Source organism: Eublepharis macularius, chromosome 17, assembly GCF_028583425.1.
Source record: "Eublepharis macularius isolate TG4126 chromosome 17, MPM_Emac_v1.0, whole genome shotgun sequence".
Lineage (NCBI taxonomy): Eukaryota > Metazoa > Chordata > Lepidosauria > Squamata > Eublepharidae > Eublepharis > Eublepharis macularius.
In genome coordinates this window covers 44,866,367-44,893,468 of record NC_072806.1, presented here as the reverse complement: position 1 = coordinate 44,893,468, position 27,102 = coordinate 44,866,367, and positions in this window count along the sequence as shown.

Genomic DNA, 27,102 nt, shown 5'->3' with positions numbered 1-27,102 from the left:
ATCTGGTTTTGCCCTTTGGCCTGGCTGGGGCCCCCTCGGTTTTCATGTCCATGATCAATGAAGTACTGCATGAATTTCTATACAAAGGTGTTGTAGTGTACCTGGATGATGTTTTAATCTATTCGGAGACTGAAGAGGAACACGTGGACCTTGTAAAAAGGGTCTTAACCACTCTCATGAATAACAAACTGCCCATTAAGCTCTCTAAATGTGAGTTCCACAAAACAGAACTCACTTACTTAGGCTACTGCATTTCCCAAGAGGGCTTAAAAATGGATCCAGGCAAAATACAAGCAGTACAAAATTGGCAAACCCCCATGACCCGCAAAGAACTACAATCCTTCTTGGGCTTTGCCAACTTTTATAGAGAATTCATTGCGAATTTTGCTCAAATTACACTCCCCCTAACCGAACTGTTAAAAACCAAAGACAAGGGTGACCAAGCCAAAAAACCAAGTGCAAGATTGTCTTGGACACCAGAATGCCAAATAGCATTTAATCACCTTAAAACGCAGTTTGTTTCGGAACCCGTTCTACAACACCCCGATGAAAACCGCCCCTTCATAGTGCAGGTCGACGCCAGCGACACTGCAATTGGGGGCATACTGCTGCAGCGGGGGGAGGACGGGAAGCTCAAACCCTGCGCCTTCCTTTCTAGAAAGTTTTCAGAAGCTGAAAGGAATTGGAATGTTTGGGAAAAGGAGGCCTTTGCCGTAAAAGCGGCTCTCACTACCTGGAGACATTGGTTAGAAGGAGCCCGTCATCCCTTCGAGGTTTGGACAGACCATAAGAATTTAGAAGCCCTACGCAGCCCCCGTAGGCTAAACGCCAAGCAACTGAGGTGGGCGGAATACTTCTCCAAGTTCAATTTCACATTAAACTTTCTACCGGGCAAAACTAACTTTTTGGCCGACGCTCTATCACGCATGCCCCAGCACAAAAGTAAAAGGGAGGAGACAATTGACACAGTCTTTTCGCCTATGCAATTGGGGGGCGTGGTGACCACACGCAGCCGCACAACCCAACCCCCTCAACCCAATCAGGGGTGGAGACAAAAACTGAAAGCTGAAGTGGAAAAGGAGGGGGGGGGACGTGCCCAAAGACAAACTGCAACAATCCGATCAAGGGGAATGGCTTTGGGGAGATCGCTTCTATGTACCCAAAAGTTTAAGAAAGGAAGTTTTACAATGCTGTCACGATGCTCCCACGGCAGGGCACTATGGGTACTTAAAAATGCTCCACTTAGTGCAACGTCAATTTTGGTGGTCGGGCATGCGCAAAGACATTTCCCAATATGTAGCGTCTTGCCCCATTTGCCTCAGCGCCAAATCCCGAAAGGGCAAACCTCCAGGACTATTACAGCCTTTAGAAACGCCATGTCGACCGTGGGAAATAATTTCTATGGACTTTATCACTGACTTACCCCCTTCAAAGGGGCACAACTGTATTTTAGTCGTAGTTGATTTGTTCTCCAAGCAAGCTCATTTTATACCTTGCACCACAATTCCTTCTGCTAGAAAACTGGCCGACATCTTTATAAAAAACATTGTAAAAATACATTCTTTTCCATCAAAGGTGATTTCGGATCGTGGCGGACAATTCGTTGCCAACTTCTGGCGGGAGCTTTTACAACTGCTGGGCATTGAACAAGGTTTAAGTTCAAGCCATCATCCGGAAACCGACAGTCAGAAAAAACTAATCAGATATTGGAACAATTTCTGCGCTGTTACATTAATTTCCAACAGGATAATTGGTTTGATTTACTCCCCCTGGCAGAGTTCTCGTACAATAACAGCGTACACGCTTCCACAGGAGAAACTCCCTTCAAAGTCGTCTATGGCTTCCACTTCAAACCATTCCCGTTTGAAGCGCTCCCCCCTCCTACTACAGCTTCCAAGGACGTCACCGAATGGTGGGGGGAAGCAGCTCAACAATGGACTCAAATTAGAAAACACCTCATCAAAGCCAAACAGGATTACAAAAAGTACGCCGACCGCTATCGTGCGGCGGAATGGAATTTACAGCCTGGTGATCTTGTCTATCTTTCTACAAAGAATCTGAAAGTAACCCAAACCAGCCGCAAGCTAGCGTTAAAGTTCCTAGGACCTTTTCCTGTTCGCAAAGTAATCAACAAAGTGACTGTTGCCTTGGATTTACCAAAGAACTTACGCCACGTGCATGACACCTTCCATGTCAGTCTGTTAAAAAAGGCTCCCTCTGCAGACCAGTGGCACACCCATGCCCCTCCAATCCCAACTTTAATTGATGATCAAACCCACTATGAAGTTCAACAAATATTGGACTCTAAACTAAAAAGAAATCAGCTGTTTTACCTTATCAGATGGAAGGACTTTGATTCTGGGTTCGATGAGTGGGTGAATTCCATACATGTTCATGCTCCTAGATTAGTTAAGGCATTCCACTCCCGCTACCCAAATAAACCTGGGGGAGAAGCATCTTAGAGGGGGCAGAATGTCAGGTTCAGAATGCTTTCTTGTATACCTTTGCTTAACTGACTCCATTTTTAATCCTTTCAGTGTTTAAGTGCTCTCTTCACAGGTGCCAAGGTTCCCAGGCAGCTATCTCACAGAAAAGGATTGTTTTGGCTACCGATGTTCCACCATGAGCTGGCCTTGAAGAACTTTCGCTTTCCTAACTTCAAAGGGGTTGTTTTGAGAACTGTGGGGGGAGGTTGGGCCTGCTGTGATCTGTTACTTTGTACCTCACGCTTTGCCTGTCATTGGTAACAATGCATATGTACCATCCTGAATATTGTATTCAGGCTAGTGGACTATAATGAACTAAATCTTCAGTAAAAACCTTTTGGAAACAATGGACTGTTGTCTGATTGCAGAAGGTAGTCTGGAGTAGGACATTATCTAGCCACAGTTCTGACAGCAGAATTGGCAAAGAGTATTGATGAAATAAGAACAGAGCTCCAAACTACAAAACAAAAAGTGCAAGAGGTGGAGGAGAAAACAGAGAGTATAAGAGCAGAGGCAGTGGGAGTGAGTGATAGAGTTGTTGTAATGGAATGCAGAGCTATGGAAAAACAGCTTCGTTTTCGAGGTATTCCAGAGGTAATGGCTGGATCTTCATTGAAACAAGTCACTGAAATAATTGCGGAATTTTTAAGTAAAGAGCAGGAAGAGGTGGCTGCCAACCTAGACATTGCCTACAGAGTTAATTCCATGTATGCAGAGCAAAAAAACATGGCCAAGGGATGATATTGTCCAGTTAACCCCAAGAGAATGAGGGAGGAGATTATCAGAAAGCATTATGAATCCCCATTGGTACTTGAAGGGAAGTGTGTTCAAATTATGAAGGAGTTACCGAGATCAGTGTTGCAAGACCAAAAAAAATACAGAGACCTGACTCAAAAATTAAAAACAATGAATATAAGATACAGATGGGAAATTCCAGAAGGGTTGAGCTTCGAGTTTCAATCTGTGAGGCGAGTCATCAAATCAAGACATGCAATGCGTGTGTTTTTGACAGAATTTGAAAAGGACTTACCAAAATCAACTAGACTGTAATTATGGAATGCAAATTAATATCATAGAATGTAAATGGACTTAATTCACCTTCAAAGAGAAAAGCAATATTTCATTGGTTGGCCAAACAAAAATGTAATGTGATTTGTCTACAAGAAACCCATATAGGAGAACAGGATGTAAAATATTTACAAAATAAAAAATTAGGGAAGCAATTTGTGGCAACAACTAAGCAAAAGAAAAGAGGGATTGTGTTATATATTAAAGAAGAATTGCAACCGAAATTGATTTTTAATGATAAGGAGGGGAGATATTTGGCTGTGGAATTTGATTGTAATGCCAAAAAAGCCCTGATTGTGGGAATATATGCACCAAACGGGGCGAAAGAACAATTTTAAAAAATATATTTTTATTAACATGAAAGAACAATTTTTTGATGAAATTAAGGATCGACTTGGACAGATGACATATGATCAAGTGATTGTGACGAGGGATTTTAATGGAGTGGTAGATCCACAAGTTGATAAAACAACGAATTTGATAAGAAACAAAGGAGGTAAGCTCCCAAAATCCTTTTTTGAATTTCAAAGACAGGAAGGTTTAGAGGATGTATGGAGGAAACAGAATCCGAGTGCTAAGCAATATACTTTTTTTTCAGCAAGACATCAATCTTTTTCAAGAGTTGACATGATTTGGGTATCAAAAGAACTTGCTGTATGTACAAAAAAAATGGATATCTTGCCAAATATTAGCTCAGACCATAATCCTGTGTTCTGGAAATTTGAAACGAGAGGGGAAAAAAGAGATGGAGAATAAATGAGGATTTGTTAAGTAGTCATGTTAATGTGGATGTTCTTAAGAAAGAGACTAAAAGCTTTATACAGTACAATGTGGATCAAGGAGTGGCAATTTATAAAGTATGGGTTGCGTATAAAGCTGTGATTCGGGGAGGTCTTATGGACTTAAATGCCAAAGATAAGAAAAACAAAGAGTCGAGGTTGAAAGAAATTCAAGAAAAAAATCAAATTTAAAGAGCAGCAATCAAAGAAAAGACCGGGTAAAAAGAAAATACAACAGGAAATTAAAATACTGCAGGAACAAATAAGAGCAATGGAAAATAAGGAGGTGGAATGGGAGTTGAAAAGGCTGAAACAAAAATCATTTGAAGGAGCTAACAAACCAGGGAAATATTTAGCGTGGCAGTTAAAGAAGAAAAGAGAGAAACAAATAATTAGTAAGATCGTGGAAGATGGGAAAGAACTGTTTGATCAAAGTTCAATAGAGAGGGCTTTTTTTAAATATTATGCAAAGTTGTATCAGAAGAAAATAATTGATAAGAATTCAATAGAGGATTATTTTCAAAAGTTGACTTTACCAACGGTGCCCAAGAAATTGAGAGATAAATTAAATGCTGAAATAACAACGTTAGAAATTGTGGAAGCGATACAAGCTACAAAGATGGGAAAGGCGCCAGGACCAGATGGCCTTACAGCTAAATTTTATAAAGTAATGGCAGAAGATTTGAAAGAGTTGCTGCAAAAAGTGATGAATGCAATTTTAAAAGGTGATGATCTGCCGGAAACGTGGAATGAAGCTAATATTACATTAATACCAAAAGAAACACAAGATTCAACCAATGTAAAAAACATTAACAAATAATGACTACAAGATTTTTGCGAAAGTATTGGCTGAAAGGCTGAAGGCCTGGCTGGTGGAGTTTGTAGGGGAGGAGCAGGCAGGCTTTCTACCAGATAGGCAGATAAAAGACAATCTGAGGACGGTATTGAATGCAATAGAATATTATGATAAAAATCCAGGAAAACAAGTTGGTTTCTTCTTTGTGGATGCTGAAAAAGTGTTTGACAATTTGAACTGGGATTTTATGTTTGCAATGATGGAAAAAGTACAGATGGGTAAGATGTTTACTCAAGCAGTTAAGGCGATATATAAGAATCAATCTGCAGCCATAGTTGTCAACCGAGAAATAACAAAAAAGCTGGACATAAGAAAGGGAAAAAGACAAGGATGTCCACTCTTTTATCTGATGAAGAGAACTTTATTCTCGAAAGCTTATGCTATAATAAAATTGGTTAGTCTTAAAGGTGCTACTGGACTCTTTTTGATTGCACTCTCTCCACTGTTATTCGTGATGGTGTTGGAAATTTTACTTAGACAAATACGAGAAGACGATGAAATTAAAGGTTGGAAGATTAAAGGATATACATACAAGGTGAGGGCCTTTGCAGACGATGTGATGGTGATAGTGGAGGACCCTCTTCAAAATATGCCAAGGTTAATGGAGAAGATAAAAGAGTTTGGAGACTTGGCAGGATTTTATATAAATAGAAAGAAATCTAAACTGTCTAAGCAATGTCTAAGCAAGAACAATAGTTAATGAGGATAACGGATTGTGAAGTGGTTCATAAAATAAGATATCTAGGTATTGAGTTGACTGCAAAAAACATTGATTTATTTAAAAACAATTATGAAAAGCTTTGGCAGCAAATAGACAGAGACATGATGGTGTGGAATAAGTTAAACCTATCATGGTTGGGTCGTATTGCTGCAATTAAGATGAATGTGTTACCAAGAATAATGTTTTTAATGCAGACAATTCCAATTGTGATAGATAATAAGCAATTTTAAAAATGGCAAAGAAAAATTTTAACCTTTGTGTGGGCAGGAAAAAAGCCTAGAGTGAAGATGAAGGTGTTATATGATGTAAAGGAGAGAGGAGGACTCCAACTACCAAATTTGAAACTATATCATGAAGCCATATGCTTAGTTTGGGTGAGGGATTGGATGTTGTTAGAAAATCATAAATTATTGACTTTGGAAGGGTACAATAAAACCTTTGGATGGCATGCATATTTATGGTATGGAAAGAGTAAGGCTGATGCGATGTTTTTGCATCATTTTGTGAGGCGGAGTCTATTTGCAGTATCGACTAAATACAAGCGATATTTGAATGAAAGAACACCAATGTGGATTGTACCTGCCGAGGTTGTGAATCCAAGAACTGACTATGAAGGAGCAGAGTGGATGACATATCAGAACATTCTTAGAGTGGATCAGAATTTATACAATATTAAAAATAATGATGAATTGCCATTTCAATATGGGTGGTTTCAATATATGCAGATAAAAGATTTGTATGACACTGATTGGAGGAAAGTAGGGTTTAGAGTGGAAAATTCAGAATTGGAACAATGTCTACTACAAGGGGGGGAATTGATATCTAAAGTGTATAAAATTTTGTTGAAATGGTTTACAGAAGATGAGACAGTAAAAGTTCAAATGGTAAAGTGGGCAATAAATTGTAATAAGGATATATTGATGGAAGCTTGGGAGAAATTGTGGAAAAATACTATAAAGATATCAACATGTACCACGATAAGAGAAAATGTGTATAAAATGATTTATAGATGGTATCTCACGCCAAAAAAGCTAGCCAATGGAAATAGTCAGATGTCAGTTAAATGTTGGAAATGTGGAAAGCATGAGGGTTCCTTTTATCATATGTGGTGGACCTGTGAAAAAGCTAAGCATTTCTGGGGGGAAATAATAGACGCTATGTCAGATATATTGAAGAAAAAAGTTGTTAGAAACCCAGAATTGTTATTGTTATGTATAAACCTAGAAGACTTTGACAAAATGGACAGGATAATGGTATTTTATATGACTACGGCGGCTAGGATAATTTATGCACAGCTGTGGAAGACAAAAGAGATACCGTTGGTGGAAGATTGGATTTTAAAAACATTGAGCTTGGCTGAAATGGATAAACTAACGAGGAAACTTCTAGAGGAAGATATGGAAGTGTGTGTAACAAGTTGGGAGAAATTAAAGAATTACATAGAAAAAAAGTGGGACATTAAAGGGAAGGTGTGGTCTTTGGATACTTTCTGAGGGGAGGATAGTGTTCTGTTACTTTGAATTAATATAGAGGTAGTAATCATTATATTATATTAGAGGTAAAAAATCTAGTCTGTGATAATATACCATTTTATTGATATATGTAGGTACAATATGTTATAATTTACTAGGTTATAACGTCATGAATTGGATAAAAATATAAAGGATATTAATAATTTTGAACATTATAGATACGATAGATATGTGTAATAGTGCTATCTAAAGATATGCAATGGTATAAAATATATTACTATGACCCATTCTTAGAATGTAGTATATAGCTATTAATATAGGGGGCATATTATATTGTAGGTTATTGGATACAATTGATAGATAGTACTAAAAGATATGGAATGTTAGATAATGGTATTTATCATTAGATAGGTATTATTATTTTATATAGAGTTTAGTTTGGTTAAGATTTTATCTAAGAGGTAATAAAGGGAATGGAAAACTGTCGGAAGTCAATGGAAAAGGGGAGGGGAAAGGGTGGGGGGTATTATAATATGATGGAAAGTTAACTGTGTACGTTTTTATATTTGTATAATGACCCATCCAATAATTTTTTTTTAAAAAAATGTTCTTGCCTCTTTGTCCCAACCTCTCCTCCACACTCACTCAAGCCATCTCAACTCCTGCTTTGTCCATTAGAGCTCCTCAGTGTACCAAGGGGATAATCTCTTGTGGGAGCAGAGAAGGTGATGGGAGGCAAGTTCGTTGATGGCTTTGGAGAGATCGAAATCACAGGAGGTCATAGTCCCTCTCTATACTGCCTTGGTCAGGCCGCACCTGGAGTATTGTGTGCAGTTCTGGAGGCCTCATTTCAAAAAGGATGTGGCCAAAATTGAGGAGGGCAAGGAGCTGTTCCATTTGGCAGCAGAGGGTAGGACCCAAAGCAATGGGCTTAAATTACATGCACAAAGGTACCAGCTGGATATTAGGAAAAACTTTTTCACAGTCAGAGTAGTTCAAAAGTGGAATTAGCTGCCTTGCGAGGTGGTGAGCTCCCCCTCACTGGCAGTTTTCAAGAAGAGGCTGGATGAATATTTGTCAGGGATGCTTTAGGCTCATCCTGCATTGGGCAGGGGGTTGGACTAGATGGCCCCTTCCAACTCTGTGATTCTGTGAGAGATGGGCATGCTAATCCTCCATCAGCTCATCTAACGAACCACCAGGGTCACTGGATCCCACAGAGTAGTCTGGAAACCAATTGGAGCCATCAAGCTCTGCAGGCAAGCATAAATCAGCTCACCGCCTCTACCCAATTGCATACTAATGTTTATCAGCACAAATTCTTAAATTGCTTTAGGGAAATTTGTTTTATTGGGGGGAGCTGAATAGGATGGGGGGGTTGCTATTTTTCTCTTTGCCATTAGATATATACTAATTTATACATGTGTGCTAAAAATGGATGTTTACATCATTCTTTTTATTTATTTATTTATGTCATTTATAGTCCATCTTTCTCACTGAGACTCAAGGCAGATTACATAGAATGAGATTAGCACACTCAGGGGTCATTCCGTAGAAAAAGAGCTGCAGGAACTCATTAGTATAAATCATCAGCATATGCCACGCCCCTTGATCGGGCCGAAATGGCCGGGATTCGGCTGCTGCCAGATGGGGTAGTGTTCCCCCACCTGGCAGTGGCCCCAATCCAGGCCATAACAGGCCCCAAATGGCTCAAAATGGCCCTTTTGGGTATGTTTTGGCCTGGATTGGGCCCAAAACAGCCCAGATTGGGTCAGTGCTGGGCAGGGGATGCATCCCCCACCAGGCACCAACCCAATCCTGGAGGTTTTGACCCTGACCCTGTCCAAAATGCGCCCCAAATGGCCAAAAAATGGCCATTTGGGCCCCATTTGGACCCAGATCAGGGCCAAAACAGCCAGGACCAGGTCAGTGCTGGGCAGGGGAGGCTTCCCCCACCTGGTACCAACCTGATCCTGGCTGTTTCGGCCCCGATCCTGGCAGAAATGGGCCCAAAATGGCTGAAAATGGCCATTTTGGGCCCGTCTGGGCCCGGCTCGGGGCTGAAATGGCCAGAACTGGGTCAATGCCAGACAGGGAAGAGTTCCACTGCCTGGCACCAACCCAATCTGGGCTGTTTTGGCTCTGATCCAGGCTGTTTCGGCCCCAGTTCTGGCCAAAATTGGCCCAAAATGGTCTAAAATGGCCATTTAGGGCCCATTTGGGCCCAGATCAGAGCTAATACAGATGGGACTAGGTTGGTGCCTGGCAGGGAAATCCTCCCCTGAATGGTGCTGACCTGATCTTGACTGTTTCGTCCCCAAGTGGGGCCAAAACAGCTGGGATCGGGTCGGTGCTGGGCAGGGGAGGGTTCCCCTGCCCGGCACCGACCCAATCCTGGCCATGTTGGCCCCAATCTGGGCTGTTTTGGCCCCAATAGAGGCCTAAACAGCCCCAAATGTCCAAAAGTTAGGTGGGCGGGGCCATCTGACTGTTGGGGGAAGTGCCGGAATGGTGTTCCAGTGCATTCCCCCTGGAAATGAGCCCTGAGCACAGTTAATAGCAAGGGCATTTCAATAAACAATGCAATAGGATAAAATAAATATAAGTTTACAAAGACATAACATTAGCAAAAACCTAATACAAATTTGAAGAAATGCTGAAACAGAGCATAAGAAATTCCAAGAATGATATTAGACAAAATGGAACTGCCCAGTAGGGTCATACTTAAAGCAACAGGTAGTACATAGGAACACATACTTGAAGCACTACAGCTACATAGTGATGAAGTCTATGGTCCCTAAATCAAGATGAATAGCTGTGTTAGCCTGTCTGTAGCAATGGAAAAGAGCAAGAGTCCAGCAGCACCTATAAGACTAACAAAATTAGTGGTAGGGTATGAGCTTTCGTGAGGCAAAGCTCACTTCTTCAGATACAGCTAGAACGTGAGTCCATCTGTCCTTATATCTTGGAGAGTGGAGTGATTACAGAAGCCAAATGATACTAGCTGGTGAATGACAAAGGCAGGCATGATTGAATAGGGTGGGGTATGCAGAAGGGTAGTGGGTGCGGAGAAATTTTTCTGAATTTTTTTCTTTCAGATACAGCATTTGGTTCCTTTTTTTCTGTTTTCCTGTTTCAAAAGAGGAATTCTCTTTGATTTCTCATTAAATTTATTTTGGAGATGTTATTTAAAAAAACTTTGATACTGTAATTTTAGTTTATATCACATGGAGGTGCTCTTTATACCCTTTTGTAACTTCAGATCTTTCAGTTTTGTTGATGGTCCACACCAGGGGTCATTTTGAGGGGGGACGCATAGGAACGCAGTTCCGGCAGTTCTCCCAAGAGGTCACGTGTCAGGTGGCCTCGCCCACCTGATTTTTGTCTATTTTGGGCCCGTTTTGTCCTGGATTGGGGCCGAAATGGCCCAGATTGGGTTGGTGTCGGGTGGACCTGCCTGACACCGACCCAGTCCTGGCCGTTTCAGCCCCATTTTGGCCTCCTTACTGCAGCCCTCTGACTCTCATGGCTATTCCTTTGCTCAGATCCAGCAACCCTGGGAATGACTTTTCTAGGGACAAAAATGACTGCAGAAATGAACACAGGAAAATGGCCGTATTGGGTCAGCTGTTTGGGGCTACTTTTTGGCCAGGATCAGGGCCAAAACTGCCAGGATTGAGTCAGTGCCTGGCGAGGGACCCCTCCCTTGCCCGGCACTGACCCAATCTGGGCCATTTTAGGCCCATTTCGGCCTGGATCGGGCAGTTTTATCCTGAATTGGGGTGAAAACAGCCCTGATTGGCCACTGCCAGGTGGGGGAACACTCCCCTATCTTGCAGCAGCCAAATCCCAGCCATTTCAGGCCCAATCCTGGCCCTTTTGGGCCCCTTTCAGCCATTTTGGGTCTAATTCAGGCCCCAAATGGCTAGGATCGAGCTAAAAACAGCCAGGATTGGTCCTGAAATGGCCAGGATCAGGCCTCTAATAAGTAGTGGATCACTCTTCCACTCAGCAATGGCCCAGTCCTGACCATTTTGAGCCCCTTTTCGGCCATTTTCAGCCCCCTTTTGCCATTTTGGTCCCAATTTCAGCCCTGAATGGCCAGGATTGGGTCCAAAACAGCCAGGATAGGTGATGTTATGGGGTGTGGCATATGCAAATCAATTATGCTAATGACACACTTCTGGTGATGGCAAGGGGTGTGGTATATGCTAATGAGTTATGCTAATGAGTTCCTGCAGCTTTTTCTTGAAATGACCCCTGGTCCAAACCACAGGGTTGTGTTCTATCAGGAGGAGGAAAAGACCAGGACACATCTATTCTCCCTTCCTGGATGAAGAAGCAGGTCTAGTGGTTAAAGTTTATGTGTCAAGAGGGAAGCTGAATTCCAGGGTTGTCTTCTAAGATATCTTAATGAATAGGTGAGTCCCCAGCATGGATTCATCCGAAGCAGACCTCATCATTCTCCTCTCCTCCATTTTTATCCTCACTAGTACCTTGCAAGGTGGGTTAAGCTGAGAGCATGTGACTGGCCTATGGCCTCCCACCAATTACTTTGGCAGAGCCAGGAGTCAAACCTGGGTCTCCTTGATTCTAGTTGGACATTCTAAACCCTTCCCCAACTCCCAGTTGTGTAAAGGATGGGATATTTTTCTTCCTTCTCACAGCTACCTTTGTCCACAGTAGTTTATGTTCATCCCTTCTTAACCATTTTGTAGGCATGGAGTTAGCATGCCACACAGCCTGCATTAGCTGACTCTTTACATTTCTACATTCCTGGTCTCCTGGACAGTTGGCATGCCACACAGGAAGAATCAGGGAGTAGTTTAATATGTTTCATCTAAGTCTCTCATCCTTCACAGAGCACAATACTCCCATACACTCTAAGTAATATTCTCATACACTTTAAAGCTCATGATGTACCTTTCACCATGCTTCACAGATAAGACAAAGCATGATCACAGCATATTTGCTTAGTTGGCTGTGACTGGTTTGGAATGTGTAACTGTTGCTGTAACTGTTGCTATAGACATATTTGGGCATTGCTCTTTTCCGGGTTCCTGAAAACTTCTTAATAAAACTCTTGCCTCCATGTTGGAGGAGCAGACTTTGCATCTGGATCTCTGTCTCCTGTCGTTACTACATCTGGCGCCTGAGCAGCCAGGGACCCTCCCCCAGCTACCAGCACCTGGAACAGGCCCCCATCGAGTGCACTCCGTCGTTCTGCAACCCCTTATCACTGGTAAGCATGGGAAATACTTTAACAGAGCCTCAACAGAGACATGTGGAAGAATTGCAGTTCCTGATACAGAAGGCTGGCAGGCCCAGCACTTCAGCTCAGATAGGAAGTCTCATTCAACATCTTCACCTCCATTGCCCGGCATATCCGGAAGGAGGTTCCCTGAACCTACGGGACTGGGAGAAAGTAGGGAGATTTTTGCACATGGAGCCATGAGCTCTGGTGTAATTATTGCAGACCTGGCATCAATGCAGATATGCAGTGGAAAAGTTTACGCCCTCTCCCTCTCCCACCACTGCTCAGTTATCTAAGGAATGTCCACCAAAGTATGCTGAGGTGCAGTTGCTTCCTCCAGCACCGCTCAGCTCTCCCTCCCCGCCACAACCTTCTGCAGCCCCCAGTAAAGATTTTAATCCTCCACCTTCCACTGGAGGAATCCCAGGGGGTCTGGTGAGGGACGTACTGGAACAAGAACTCAGGAAGGCTAAATCTGAGGATGTGGCAGAATTAACTAAAATGCCAGTTCATGTAATGAATCAGGCTGATGATCAGAGCCACCAGACTGTGGAATATAAGCCTCTCTCTTATACTGTCCTTACTGAGTTGAGAAAAACCACAGAGCCCTATCCAGATTTTATCACGCGTCAAGTTGATAACACTGAAGCTCAAGAAAAGCTGCTCCTTAACTTGGCTGAAGAGGATGCTACTTCTGAGTACCGAAGGGTTATTGCAGGTCTGGGGAAAAACCCGGAGTTGGCAGACATAGTTAGAGCTTGCCAAGAGATAGGAAATCCCTCTCATCAAGCCTTTTTGCTTGCTGCCGCTCTCCCTCAGGGAGAATGCCAGGATCCTGGGGGTGGAGGTGTAAAACCAAAACCTACCAGCCCGACTGGAAATGGAAAACCCCCCACACTTGTAGCTTTACAGCAGCTTCTAGATACTCTAAATTGGGTCCATCCCTCTTTTGCTCTTCCTACCAGTCTCCTAAGCCTCCTGTTCTCTTCACTGACCACTGCAAAAAACATCCAAGTGATGTTATTCAAGTCTTACGATCAGTTAATGGCATTCTGGCTCAGCAGTGTGTCAATCAAATTCCTTCCATGAATTCAGGATTTTCCTTGTGCATTCTTCCTACCCCTCAGACGCCTATAGGAGTTTTAGCAATTTCTCAAGAGTCTCTCCAACATTATGGCCTCATTGTAGCTCCTGAAATGGTGCAAATTGTAGAGCCTTATACCTATCACTCTTTTGCTGCTCTGATAGTTCCTTGTTCAAAGTTCCCATCTCCACTCACCCTCGTTGCTTTGCAGTAGCTCCTAGGCAACCTTAATTGGGTGCAACCTTATTTTTCTTTATCTATCAGTCTGTTGAGTTCAGTGTTTTCCTTGCTTACTACCACGAAACATCCCAGCAATCTTATCACTGCTCCCCTGCCAACCCAGGCAGCTTTACAACAAGTAAACGAGATTTTAGCTCAGCAGTGTGCTAACAGAATCCCTGCGGGACTTGATGGCTTTCGCCTTTTCGTCCTTCCCACTCCCCACACTCCCACTAAAGTTCTGGGAATACTACATCATGGGGAAGTCTTTCTTGTAAAATGATTGTATCTCTCATGGCTCTCACAAAAATGTTCATGCCACGGCTGATCTCTGTGCTATGGCACGAGAGCGTGCTATTGAGCACTCTGGTTATGATCTGCTGTCTATAACTCTACCTTTTCCTAAAAAAAAAATTATTTCAATCACCTCCTGTGTAATACTCTGCAGTTTCAGATTGCTCTTGCAAACTTTGTGGGAGATGTCCTTTTTCAGTTACCTAAAGGTAATCGCTTCTCTCCCCTACAATCAGTGCCTGTTTTTCTTTAATCTCCTCAGCCGCTGCAGCTACAGTTTTTTCTAATAGTAGCCGCTCCAGAGGAGTTATGTTTTTCAGAGCGAAGGTCACTGAATTACTAAATATTCTCTTCAAGCTCATCTCTAACTCACACTATGTTTATAAACTAATCAGCTGTCTTCCTGGTGCTTAATTAGCACCCCTATCAATTCTAATCTTATAGCTCTGTTTCTACTCTCCTTCTTTCACTGTTATAAATGACATTCTATCTTAAAATCTTCTGCCTTGTAGGATCAACAGAAATCCTGGTATCAAAGTACACAAAGCCTAAAAATTTTCTGAAAGCTCTCAGTCATCTGCCTCAAAAAACTTATTTGGTTTGATTGGTTGTCTGTTCCTTAATTATTCACATTATTTCTAGTCTGTCTTTCTCACTGAAACTCCAGGTGGATTACAGCATGGGTCTGTAAGTTCTCCTTAAAATCTTAAATCTCTAAAGCAGCTCCACTGCCCTCCTCCTTCCTCTCGTAAAGTCTCAAAGGGTTACTGCTTTGAAGCATAAGGGTTATGCATGCATTATCCCATCCAAATACTAACCAGAGCTGACCCTGCTTAATTTTGAAACTTAGCAAGCATTTACTTTCAGTTAAAAGAAATAAAAGTTCAACTGTTTGTTTTACTTATTTGCATGTAACCACTTAATTTTCTAGTGAGGATTCCCACCATGGAAAGGGGAGTCTCTATTCTTCATGAGGTAGACTTAGAATTCTCTATTAGACCACTCCTCAGAGGGGAAAAACTGCTTCTCATGTTCTTTCCTATCTCCTGGGATATAACAAAACAAAATTAAATGTTTATTTTTCAAGAAGTGTATTGGTTTCATAAATGTAGTTCTTAGTTCTTAAAGTTACTTCATCCAAACTCATTCACACAGATCTCTTGTAAGGCTTTACACACAGCTAGCCTGCTTTCTTCTCACCCCCCCTCCCCCATACTTCCACAAACAAAGCTAAGTTAGTGAACATTCCTGAGGTGGGGGCTACTTGACTCTCAGCTTGCCGGCCGCTGTTTCCAGGCTGCTCTACAGCAATCTCTCCCATGAATGTGCAGTTGTTTTTAAGAAGTAGGAGTTGCTTGCTTAAGCGTGCTAATCACTCTATTAAAACCCTCCTCTCTAAACAATTACAACAAGGGGTGAGGAGGGTACCAACACTGGGAATGACTATGCAGCAAATTCTGCCTTTGATAGACATTTCCAGCAGAAACCACAGTTACCTACTCAGCAGGTGTTCTATCGGAGCCTGCCAGATAAGACCTGGCTGGGGCCAGTCCCCCGGTTAACGTGGGGGAAAGGGTATGCTTCTGTTTTATCATCCACAGGTCCTTTGTGGGTCCCTACCAGGTGTATCCAGCCAGCTCATGGCATCAAGTGGCATCCAACCCAAGATGGAAAAAGTCAGCCTGGAGCAAGCTCAGACTGCCAATTCACTTCTCATTCCTTGGGTGCCACGCTGTTTTCTTCCTCGCAAGTTAATGTATCACCTTTTGCCTTGAGGAGTCTGCTGATTAATTACTCCTCTGTTGAAAAGTGCTATGCTAGATTCCAGCTGTGACTCTACAGTGAATCTCCTAAGTGATGAGAGGCCTTGGCCCTTGCAGCCTCTCTATGTTGGTGTTCCAGTGGTCACCATTGTGAACCATTGGACTCTTAGCAAAATAGCTTGTAGCCTGACTAAGACAATGAATGCAACTTCTATTGTAATTGCTGCCCTGAATGCTGAGCTCATAAAGCTAAGACGTGCTGATTTGGACAATCGTGCTGCCATCTTTGTGGTTATTACTGCCAATTCTACACTCATTCTGTGTGTGCGTCTCTGTTCTCTGCCAATGACTGTACACGCTGACACCCAGCCTCTGCAGGACTGTCTTCAATACAACTTGTGGGAACGGCTTGCTGCACAAGTGAACAGTTCCAACTTTTGCCTGCAGCAAACAAATGACATGAACTTATTGCTAGCTTCTTGCCTTATTCCTGTGTGTACACCTCTTGCCTTACTTTTGAATGACACATCTTTAAGCATGTTTCTGAAACGTAGTAACATGAAATATACTCAAATGTATGATTTGGGTCCAACTGTGCCCCGACTTCCATTGTTTGCAATGTCTCTTTACACTCCTTATGTAGCTTCCAATTCATCAGCAAATCAAACTGTTTGTGCTCGAATAGTGAACTGCACCAAGCATCGATCTAAGCCTCACTGCCTTTTTGTAGGACCAAATGTGTTTAACTGTTCAAAAACAGAAAATGTTTCTTTTGCATTTGCATATACCCAATTACCCCAGGGTTGGTTCTTTACCTGTGGCTCACGAACATTTAAATACATACCTGCTAATTTGTCTGACTCTCTTTGCTGCCTAAGTTGTTTAGCTATTGCTTTACCTTCTAAAGACATGCTTACTGTTTCTCGTGAATATCGCTCAGTTACCCTTGATGCTACATGCTCTGAAGAAACCGCTCTTGTTAATAAAGCTGAAGCTGTTGCTTTAGGAGCCTCTCTTATAGGGGTTCCAGCTCTTGCTATACTTAATGCTAACTATTTAAGGCATTTGGCTTGCAACTTAGCTAAAACTATTAATGCCACCTCTGTAGCTTTAGCAGCACTAAATTCTGAGCAACAAGAACTTCGCAATGCTGTTTTAGACAATAGAGCTGCTATTGACTATTTGCTTCTTCTTCACAATCACGGATGTGAATCTGTAAAGAATGTGTTGTTTTAATTTGTCTGATAACTCTAAAACTATAAGCAAGCATCTGCAACAACTTTCTCACTTACAATCTTCCCTAAAAGAAGATGTTTTACCCTCCTGGTGGAAAGCTCTGTGGACCTGGTTTCCAGGTGGGTTCCTAGGTACCATTGTACAATATGGTGCATATGCCCTAATAGCACTTATTGCAGGATGCTGTTGTATTCAATGTATCCCCTCACTTATTGCTTTAATAATTCCAAAACCACATCCTGCTGCATATTCAGTTACCACTTCATTGTCTAGTTTCCCAGCCTCTTGGCTTACATCCTCTGATGATGAGGATGAGGAAGACTGCTCTTGGAATGATGCTGAGAATGGCCCTTTGTTGCCTTCTTAACAAATAAAACAAAAAAGAGTGAAATGTAGGCATGGAGTTGGCATGCCACACAGCCTGCATTAACTGACTCTTTACATTTCTACATTCCTGGTCTCCTGGTCAGTTGGCATGCCACACAGGAAGAATCAGGGAGTAGTTTAATATGTTTCATCTAAGTCTCTCATCCTTCACAGAGCACAATACTTCCATACACTCTAAGTAATATTCTCATACACTTTAAAGCTCATGATGTCCCTTTTGCCATGCTTCACAGATAAGACAAAGCATGATCACAGCATATTTGCTTAGTTGGCTGTGACTGGTTTGGAATGTGTAACTGTTGCTGTAACTGTTGCTATTGACATATTTGGGCATTGCTCTTTTCCAGGTTCCTGAAAACTTCTTAATAAAACTCTCGCCTCCATGTTGGAGGGGCAGACTTTGCATCTGGATCTCTGTCTCCTGTCGTTACTACACCATTTTACCTGCATAAGCCAGTGAGGTAGATTAGGCCAAAATTGTGTGATTGTGTAAATTGAAATGACCACAAGAGCACAACAACCCATTTTAAGGCTGTCTAATGTAACACTTTACAGCCAGTGTGGTGTAGTGGCTAAAGTGACAGATGAGGGCCTGGCCTCCTGGGTTTGATTCCCTCCCCCACACCATGGAAGATCACAGCTGGGTGGTCTTGGGCCAGTCCCATATTCTCAGCCTAACCTACCTCACAGGGTCATTGTGAGGATAAAATGGAGAAGAGGATAATATATGCTGCTTTGGATCCCCTTGCCTTTGGAGAAAGGCAAGTATAAATGAAATTAAACAAATAAGTAAAAATATATAAACAACCCACAACCCTGCAGGTCTCCCCCAAAATAGTTGTGCTAGCTGATTGACAGCAGGACAATGCTGATCAAGCTTGACTGTAAATTGCAAACCCGATTCCATTTCTTAGTCCCCTCCTGCACACTTCACCACAAAGTGTAAATGAAGAATTTTGTGTGTATGTGTGTGTGGCTGTGCATATTTCTAGATCCTCTACCTAAACTGACAGTTCTATTTTTCTCACATACACCTTTCTACAATTGAGGCACTTTCCCCACTTTTTATACTTCTGTCAACACATAAAACAGAGCCTGTCCTTTCTCATGCTCCATTCCTTCTCAACCTCCAGCCAACCTACCCTTAACTGCCCCCCTCCCATCTTCAGCTTTATCTTCACTGGCAATAGGGTACAATGGTTAGAGTGCTGAATCAAGATTTGCAGGCCCCTGGTTCAAAGTCCCACTCTGCCTTAGAAGATTGTTGTGTGACCTTGGGCCAGTCACATACTCTCAGCCTAACCTACCTCACAGGGTTCTTGCATGGATTAAATGGAGGAGGGGGGAATGATGGAAGCCACTTTGGATCCCCATAGGGAAGAAACAAAGTAAAATAAAACAAACAAACGAACGAACAAACGAACAAATGAATGTGCGGGGTTCATGATAAATTGTTTCCAGCAGATTCACAAGCAGTGCCTATTTTCTTTTCACAAACCCAGCTCTCATTCTCCTGGTTTTCCACAAACTATGAAAAATTGAATTATTCAGGACTTTTTACCCAGGTAGGGACAGGGACTGTAGGTTATTCTACTGGGTACTGCCTACTGATGTATGTTTCTGCATCCTTAAATATGTCATGTTTAATTACTTCTGCTTTGTTTTCACAATGTTTCATCTATGTTTGATCTCAGTTTTTGGATTTATGATGGTTTTCAAATTTCCTTTAGTGTTTTTTAATGGAGAGTCCTAGATGTTGATCATATTAACTTGCACTGTGTAATCCAGCGAGAAAGTCAGACTATAAATACATACATACCTTTTTATTTGGACTGACCACAGTGACACAAAACCCAATGTGCACTGTAGAATGTGCAGTGAGATCCATAAACCGACACAAGTGGGCCATTTTGAGTGCTCCCTCCCCGCTTTGCGGAGTGACAGGGTCCTGTTCACCCTGGCCTTCAACTGATCAGATCCTACTTCAGAGTGAAATGCTAAAGCGCATTTCCCCAATGCAGTTGTGTTGGCTGATCCATAAGCAGGATAACCCTGCAAAGTCAGCCTCCCTAATCAATTATAATTGCAAATCAGATTCCATTTAGTGGTTCCCTACCCCACGTGCTACTCCAAAGTATGAAGAAATGGATTTTGTGTGTGACTGTGCATATTTCTAGATCCTGTACCTAAATCAACAGCTCTATTTTTTTCTCATGTAAGTTCCATGCAAGTAAGTTTTGAATTAGTTATCAACATTGGAGGGTTTTACATAAAAGAAAAATATGGGGAGGAGGCAGGTAGGCAGCAACTTGTCAAATTTAACCAGCCTTTCTTATGGTAATTAGAATCTTGCCTTTCTTCAGTCAATCTGTTCCTTCTCAGTGAGAAATGTGTGCTTAATGTGAGAGGTAGGACACAGCTTGAGACCCATAAAAGGCTTTGTATGTGATAGCCAATGTCTTGAATTGAGACCAATAGTTGATGAGTAGCCAGAGAAGTGACTGTAGTTATAGGGATCATGGGGGGCGGGGGGATTACAACCTAATTTGACATTTTAATCTTATTCTAAAACAATTTAGAGTAACAACCCACAGTTGACCAGGTTGACTAATTTTGTTCTGGCAGAGGCATCTTTTAACCACTGCATACAAGTGAAATTCTACAAATACAAGATTCAAGTCCAGGAGCATATCAAAGGCCAACTAGATTTCCAGCATATGAGCTTTCCAGGAGCTTTGACTATCAAAAACTCATACCCTGGAAAGCAAGTTTGTCTTTAAAGTGCTACTGGACCCAAATCTTGCTCTTGACCCACATGATTACTCACCAAACTATCTACGAATACGGGTGTGCAAAGGCACCCTGGTTCGTGTTTCCCGAATCTGGCAAACCCAAATCAAGAAGCCGATTCGGTTATAGCAGAAACCCGAATTGCCCAGCCGATTCGAGTATGCCGATTTGGGTTGATTCGGGTTGATTCGGGTTAGCCTTTTCAATGGGAAAAAGCCTCCCCAGGCTTCAGAGAAGCCTGGGGGAGGCATTTTCCCACAGAATCAACCCAAAATTGGTGGGGTCCTTCCTCTAACTCCCCTCTAACAACCCCCCAAGTTTCAGACCGCTTGGACTTTGGGGGGCCATGTTATGGCCTCCCAAACCAGGTCCCCCTATCCTCGCCTAAAAAAGGGCATAGCTTTAGGTTGCTGCTGCTGATCTTCATTCATTTTTTCCTATGGGGAAAACAATGAAGAGGCAGGCTTCCTTTGCCAGGGGTGGCATTTCGCATGCAAAATGCCCCCCAACCCTCAGGGGCCCTTCTCCCACCTCTACTCCCACCCCTCACCAAGGCCCAGCCTGCTTCCACTTGGGGGGGGCATTTCATGGCCTCCCCAAGTAGGTGCTCTCAGCCCCCAAAGTCCACCCCCTACAGCCCCACACAAACCCAATCCCCCCCCAGCTGCCACACACAGACCCAAATCCCCACATTAGCCCCTCACAGACCCAAATCCACCCCCAGCAGCCCCACACCCATAACCCCAGGAACAGGCTGGCAAAGGCCAGCCCTCTCCCTTTGTTCCCTATGCTGGGAACTTCTAAACTCTCTTTCCCTGAGCAATTCTGCACAGCCCAGGGGTGCCACAATGGTGGGCACACTTCTGAGTGCCAGCTGGTCCCTGTGAAAGAGCACCTGAACCACAGACACCCTCCCTCAAATTCCCCCACCACCTACAGAGATGGCTGGCCAGCCAGCCCCATTGTTCCCTATGATGGGAACCAACTGCACAACAAAGAATAAAACACGAACCACACAAAATAAAGTTTTTTAAAAATTATTTTCTCCCTTTCAAAGTACAAGTAGGCAAAGCATTATAACACATTACACCAGCAGTCCCCCACACAGAAAAATAACACAACTCTCACTTAACATCAGAGAATCACAAAAACACAATTCCTGTCAAAAACACTTTATTTCTTGAACAGCTTTAGGTTACACAGTAGGAGGGCACAACAGGGCATTATAGCAGTGTACTACACAAAATAATACAACCCACTTCACCGTTTTTGACAGCAATTGTGTTTGGGTGATTCTCTGATGTGAAGTGAGTTGTGTTATTTTTGTGTAGTACACTGTTTTCATGCCCTGTTGTGCCTTCCTACTGTGTAACCTAAAGCAGTTAAAGAAATAAAGTGCTTTTGACGGCAATTTTTTGGGTGATTCTTTAATGTGAAGTGAGTTGTGTTATTTTTGTGTAAGATACTGCTGCCATGCCCTTTGGTGTGCCCCCCTGCTGTGTAACCTAAAGCTGTTCAAGAAATAAAGTGTTTTTGACAGGAATTGTGTTTTTGTGATTCTCTGATGTTAAGTGAGCTGTGTTATTTTTGTGAGGTGGAATGCTGGAATGCCCTTTGGTGTGCCCCCCCTGCTGTGTATCCTAAAGCTGTTCAAGAAATAAAGTGTTTTTGACAGGAATTGTGTTTTTGTGATTCTCTGATGTTAAGTGAGTTGTGTTATTTTTGTGTAAGATACTGCTGCCATGCCCTTTGGTGTGCCCCCCTGCTGTGTAACCTAAAGCTGTTCAAGAAATAAAGTGTTTTTGACAGGAATTGTGCTTTTGTGATTCTCTGATGTTAAGTGAGTTGTGTTATTTTTCTGTGTGGGGGACTGCTGGTGTAATGTGTCATAATGCTTTGCCTACTTGTACTTTGAAAGGGAGAAAATAATTTTTAAAAAACTTTATTTTGTGTGGTTCGTGTTTTATTCTTTGTTGTGCAGTTGGTTCCCATCATAGGGAACAATGGGGCTGGCTGGCCAGCCATCTCTGTAGGTGGTGGGGGAATTTGAGGGAGGGTGTCTGTGGTTCAGGTGCTCTTTAACAGGGACCAGCTGGCACTCAGAAGTGTGCCCACCATTGTGGCACCCCTGGGCTGTGCAGAATTGCCCAGGGAAAGAGAGTTTAGAAGTTCCCAGCATAGGGAACAAAGGGAGAGGGCTGGCCTTTGCCAGCCTGTTCCTGGGGTTATGGGTGTGGGGCTGCTGGGGGTGGATTTGGGTCTGTGAGGGGCTAATGTGGGGATTTGGGTCTGTGTGTGGCAGCTGGGGGGGAATTGGGTTTGTGTGGGGCTGTAGGGGGTGGACTTTGTGGGCTGAGAGCACCTACTTGGGGAGGCCATGAAATGCCCCCCAAGTGGGAGCAGGCTGAGCCTTGGTGGGGGGTGGGAGTAGAGGTGGGAGAAGGGCCCCTGAGGGTTGGGGGGCATTTTGCATGCAAAATGCCACCCCTGGCAAAGGAAGCCTGCCTCTTCATTTTTTCCCCATAGGAAATAATGAAGATTAGCAGCAGCAATCTAAAAAGACGTCCACGTTTCCCCTTTTTTAGGCAAGGATAGGGGGACCTGGTTTGGGGGCCCATAACATGGCCCCCAAAGTCCAATCTGTCTGAAACTTGGAGGGTTGTTAGAGAGTAGTTAGAGGAAGGTCCCCACCAATTTTGGCTTGATTCGGTGGGAAAATGCCTCCCCCAGGCGTCCGGGAAGACGGAGGCATTTTCCCATTTTTCAACCTGAATCAACCCGAATCAACCCGAATCGATTCAGGTTATGGCGATTCGGAAAACCATTTGGGTTTCCCTGAATCAACCCGAATCGGGGTGATTCGGGTTTTTTTCGGGTTTCCAAAACCCGAACTGCACACCCCTATCTACGAATACAGTTTCCCTCAAACCAAGACTGCTGTGTAGAGGAGAGGAGAGATTTCTATTTCTTTAAGCATCATTTAGGGGAAGCTGTTTTCATTCCAAAGCATCAGCGCATAAACTTTACAGGTGGAGATTTTGTTGCTATGGCGTTTAATTGTTTTATACTTGTTCTCTGTGAATGTCCCTCCCTCCCACCAGCTGGAAAGCCTAAGGCATGCATATCAGTTGGTCTGGCATGCATGGCAATGCCTCTTTGGGGGCAAGGGTTCTTTGACTTCACCAGGCTGTGTTTTTTCTGTTTCCCTGAATCCGCTCAGAAAAGGAGCCAAACCAGAAATTTGGTAATGCTTGAATGAATAAATTGCACCAATATGATGATAAAGCTCTATCTGCCTGGGGTAAGGATGCCCGGCAACTCTCAAGAGACTTCACTTCATGAGTAAATGTTCTTTATTGGTAAGATGCCAGTATCATACACTTATGCCACCCTTACTAGGACTGGTGGCTACAGACAAGTATCAAGCAGATGAAGGTTCCCCAAGGCCACTCCTAATTCCCACCCACCCCTTTCTCCTAATAGTCCTCTAACTCTGCAGACAGAAAAGCAGGCTGTTGATTCATGGACTGCTTAAGGTCAAGCAGGTTTCCAGGCTCGGGAAAAATTACAATAGAAACAAGCACCCCCCGTTCCCAGTTTCCAACCCCGGGTTCCAATAACAAAATCACCCCAACAACATCAGCTTCAGCTGCAGGGGGTATTGAGTATAACAGCTGATCCTGGGGACCTGAAACCTGGATTGACTTTGAGGCATTGAACAATGTTTAAAATTTTCTTTCCTGGGTTTGTTTCCAAAATATGACCATGACCCAGGAATGTCATGGAAACTTCAGTCTGACCTACCTTGCAGGCTTCTTATGAGGATAAAACCTTGAGCCAGTCACACACTTTCTTTCAAGTGAGCTGGTGAGAAACAATCTTGTAACCTTGACAGATGTAGAGCAATAGGCTCTAAAGTAACATGTTTAGATAAAAGTTTTAATTTACTTCATTTATACCCTATTTTTCTCCCAGTTGGGGACCCAAAATGGCTTACATTGTTATCCTCTCCTCCATTTTATCCTCATAACAACTCTGTGAGGTAGGTTAGGTTGAGAGCATGACTCGGCCAAGCTTCCATGGCAGAGCAGGGATTCAAACTCAGCTCTCCCTGATCCTTGTCCCACACTCTAACCATTACACCACAAAAGTTCTGACTGACCAAGGAGTAAATTGCAATTATAAGAAATAAGGTACAATTTTTAGGAGAAAGCATGGGGGGCACAAGGGTACAGACAAGGAATATAGTCCGACTACAGGAATGTATGGTTAGAAAGACAGGAAGCAAAAGCAGGGGCCTTTAGTCAGGCCAAATAATAATAATAATAATATTAGTAGTATTAGTAGTAGTAGTATTAGTAGTAGTAGTAGGAGGAGGAGGAGGAGGAGAAGGAGTAGGAGTAGGAGGAGTAACATTAATCTTAATCTTAATCTTAATATTAATGACATTTATAGTCCGCCTTTCTCACTGAGACTCAAGGCGGATTGCACAGTGTGAGATTAGTACAGTAAATACAAAGGTTTGTGCAGGAATGCCCCTCATCCATGTAGCTAAGCAGCTGCTCACCTTCCAGAATAGAGAGAAGACAGCATTACAAAAAAGACTATCAGAGGAAGAATGCCCACCTCACTCGGTCAGAGAGAGCTCCACAGCCGATCTTCTCCTCTCTAAGGCTGGCTTCACATCTCATTAGATTTAGCACTGCCCTGAGCATTCACTTCCCAAGTCAGAGGAGGGATGTAATAAAAGGAATGACAAGATTGCCCATTGAAACTAATGGGAGAGGCTTGGAGGCCCATTGGAAATAATGGGCACCAGGAATGCCCATTTACTTGCATGGGCTCCACTGAAACACTTTACAGCAAAAAAAAAAAAGTTGCAAAGAAAATATGGAATGGATTTTGAAGGAAGTTCTCTGGACCAAGATAGACAACTCAGGGACTGGAAAGACAGGCCCTTGAGAGGACTGATGGCCCATGGGTGTGACAGAAGGACTCTGGGTCTGGAATGACAGGCCCTTGAATAGAATGACGGCTGCTGGGTGTGACAGAAAGGCTCTGGGACTGGAACAACAGGCCCCTGAGTGGAATGACAGCTCTTGGTTGTGACAGAAGGGCTCTGGGATAGGAATTACTGGCCCCCTGAGTGGAAGGATGGCTTCTAGGTGTATCAGAAAGGCTCTGGGAATGGAATGACAGGCCCTAGAGTGGAATGACAGCCCCTGGGTGTGACAGAAGGGCTTTGGGACTGGAATGACAGGCTCCAGAGTGGAATGAAGGTGACTGGGAGTGACAGAAGGGATCTGGGACTGGAATGACAGGCCTCTGCGTGGAATGACGACCGTTGGGCATATCAGATGGGTTCATGGACTGGAATGACAGGGCCCTAACTGGAACGAGGGCTGCTGGGTGTGATAGAAGGGCTCTGGGACTGGGAAAGACAGGCCCCTGTGTAGAATGACGGCCCTCTGGTGTATCAGAAGTGATCTGGGACTGGAATGACATGTCCCTGAGTGAAATGACGGCCCATAAGTGTAAAAGAAGGGCTCTGGGACTGGAAGGCTCCTAACTGGAATGTCAGACCCTGGATGTGACAGAAGGGCTCTGGGACTGGAATGACTGGCCCCTGAGGGGAACGACCACACCCTAAATGTAGCAGAAGCGCTCTGGGACTGGAATGACAGGTCCCTGAGTGGAATGACGGCCTATGGGTGTTTCAGAAGTGATCTGGGACTGTAATAACAGGCCCCTAACTGAAATGATGGCCCCTGGGTGTGACAGAAGGGCTCTGGGACTGGGATGACAGGCTCCTGAGTGGAATAACGGCCAATGGGTGTGACAGAAGGGCTCTGGGACTGGGATGACAGGCTCCTGAGTGGAATAACGGCCAATGGGTGTGACAGAAGTGCTCTGGGATTAGAATCACAGACCCATGTGGAATGACAGTTCCTGGGTGTAGCAGAAAGGTTTGGGGGCTGGAATGACAGGCCCTGAGTGGAATGATGGCCCCTGGTTATAGCAGAAGCACTCTGGGATTGGAATGACAGCCTTCTGAGTTGAATGATGGTCCCTCAGTGTAGTAGAAGAGCTCTGGGACTAGAATGACTGGCCTCAGAGTGGAATGACACCTCCTGGGTCTAGCAGAATCATTCTGGAACCTAAATGGCAATGCCCCAGAGTGGAATAACAGCCCCTGGGTGTAGCTGAAGCATTCTGGGACAGGAATTACAACCCCTGCATGTAGAAGAAGGGCTCTTGTTACTGGAATGACAGCCCTCTGAGTGGAATTACAGCTCCTAGGAGTAGAAATAGTCATTTGCAACCAGAGTCACAAATGATAGACAAGAAAAAATACTTCAAATTTTAGTTGGTATTTCTGGATGATGTGTAGGTATGACGAAATCAGTTCAATCAGTATATTTATCCTTCCTGTCAGCTCCTCCGTTTACTTTTACTTTCATGAGATTAATATCAGCCACCTTCTCTACTTTTAAGCATAAATCCTCCCCTTGTCCCTCTTCTTGTCCCCCTCTCCCATGCTGCAGCCTTTGAGATTTCAATGTTCCCCTAACGTGTCACATCCTGCCTGAGTTCCTTGCTCACTTTTGCACACTCTGATGACCACTGACCCAGAGCACCCCTTCATAGTTTCTCTTTGAAAAATCCAATCTCATATTCTACTTGACAAACAGT